The following is a 2,310-nucleotide window of genomic DNA, read 5'->3' as shown; positions in this document are numbered from 1 at the left end:
CGCCATGGTGATCATTGGTGATCGGAACGCTTGCACTTCTTACAATTGTAAAAATTGAATGAAAATTCACAGTTAGGGCATTTTGAATATAACCGATAAATAGAAGATACTTTGAAACAAAAAGTGCTCCATTGAACAATGAAACATTTTTATTAGAACAAACTTTGCATCTAACAGTGCACTGTGTTTGCATCCATATCTTTGAGGGGTAATCTACGAATATTATTATAAACACACCTTAGAAAATAATCGTAAATGCTGCTTTATAATCATATAATTGAAGTTAGAGATGTGAACATACCTTACTATTATATATAGAATAAGCAAATACTGTTTACTAATACCTTCTACACCTTTCAATAATATATTCTGGACGTTTTGCTTGCGACGAAATAACGAATGCGAATGGTTTGTTGAAATAAACCAAGCCTTGTTATAATATGTCGCTATCAACTGTTACCAAGGCCCATTGGGAAAGAATGTTGTCGTACATCATCAATTTATTATTATTTTTCCATTATATGCTTTGAATAATAAAAATACTCCCCTGGCGTCCTGAGCGAAACATGTGATTTCGGCGTGGCAGTCAGAGTGTTAAGTGATGTTTTCTTCCACAACAATGTGCAGCTCCGAAAATGCCTGGGAGATCGGTTCGCTTCAAAAACCGCGGGATTCTTCGAGCGAGGAATCCGGAAATTACTGAAACGTTGGGAAAAAGTCTCAAATAATGACTGAGAAAATACATTGTATTGATGAAGTAGGCGAATTTGTACCAGATATTTGAAAGAGAAAAGTACTTGTTTAGTAAACTTACCCTCAGGATGGCTATAAATTTCAGCTGCTGCTATTTGTCAGATGGCATATAGCAGGACAGGAAATGGCTGCTACACATCACGTGCGACGGATCAAACGCCACACAAAATTGCTTGATTTCGATGCTCTAAGTGACTCATTTTGAGCGACGTTCATTATCCTGCAGAAACCTACAAAATAAATACTATTTTTCTGTTTGCAAACATCTATTAGTTAATGAAACAACGCATTTGAATTTCTAACATTATATGTACTATATATTAGGTCATCCCATAAGTTCGTGCCGACCTTTGTGTATACATTTCATATTTTAAAGAAAAACAAGAGAACTTTTATCGGGACGGATAATGAAAAATGGGAAGAAGTTGTACAACGAGAGGGGGTTACATTTTTTCATGAAACTGAAAGGTATGTAAACAATCTCAACACATATAACCGCTCGAAAAACGGCACGAACTTATGGGATGACCTAATAAAAATTGTTTTATATTCACTTTTCTTATGCATGAAGGATCACCCAAAAGTTTAAACTGCCACATTTTTCACACTATCAATTATATCGGAGAATGTTTCAGATGAAAGTTGTATGGCTTCATAGAGGACATATTTTCATGTTATTGGTTTTTCTGTAGGAGGAAAATAAATACAAAATTAATGCTTTCTTTGTCATTCGTACGATAATTTTTACAAATTAAAGGTTAAGATATCCACTAAATTAGTAGTTTTTCGACGTAAATAGGTTAATAATTTTTTATAGAGAATCTCGAATTGCGTGGATTAATGAATTAAGAAATATATGATTCCACTTGAAATATACAAAGTTGATCTTTGCACGACCTTTACGCGCTTACTCGCAGAAAAATTAATAATATCAAAACGTGCTTCCTTTGAAGCCATTTAACTTTTCTTTGAAACATTTTTCAATATAATTAATTGCATCGACAATATTTTAACTCAAACTCACAGGCGATTCTCCCTATAAACGCGACATTTTTCCTTTTTCCTCGTTTATTATTGCACTTTGGAACGGTGCAGGACATTTTCTTATACTACAAATATAATTAAACAAAATGCAAACAAAATTATGAAAATTGTTATTAAAATTGTACAATTATTAACTTGTTCCTGTACAAAATGGTCCACATAAAGCGTTACATACAGTGATAAATAACGATGATTTTGACATTTTTTGGGAAAAAGTCATTGAATGAACATTCAGCTTTATTTAAACGACAACCGGTTGTTAATAAATCTTTCAAAGAAATATTCCAAAAGATTACTTGACGAGAACATATCAATTTTCAATTGTTCGATTACGAATCGCCATTGTGAATAATTACAAATTTTTTGCCTGTCAATAACCATTATCGATGACGGAAATTTAATTTCAGTTGTCAGTAACCAATATCGACCAGTAAACGAATTTTATTGCGATATTTTATCAATAACCATATATACAGGGTGTTTCGTTTAACCAGAAACGGTAGAACATCTCAC

At 32.9% G+C, this 2,310-nt stretch overlaps 1 long non-coding RNA gene across 1 annotated transcript; it reads right to left on the bottom strand.

Annotated features, from left to right (window-relative positions):
- Window positions 1-200: 200 nt before the first annotated feature.
- Window positions 201-1,346, bottom strand: LOC126913862 (uncharacterized). Its single transcript, XR_007709495.1, has 2 exons — window positions 815-1,346; window positions 201-699 (listed from the first exon to the last, which is right to left on the bottom strand). It is a non-coding gene; the product is annotated as an uncharacterized LOC126913862 (long non-coding RNA).
- Between the last annotated feature and the right edge of the window lie 964 nt (window positions 1,347-2,310).

This window comes from Bombus affinis, chromosome 2, assembly GCF_024516045.1.
Source record: "Bombus affinis isolate iyBomAffi1 chromosome 2, iyBomAffi1.2, whole genome shotgun sequence".
NCBI lineage: Eukaryota > Metazoa > Arthropoda > Insecta > Hymenoptera > Apidae > Bombus > Bombus affinis.
The sequence above is the reverse complement of the archived record's forward strand: the minus strand, read 5'-3'. Positions and strand labels throughout refer to the sequence as shown.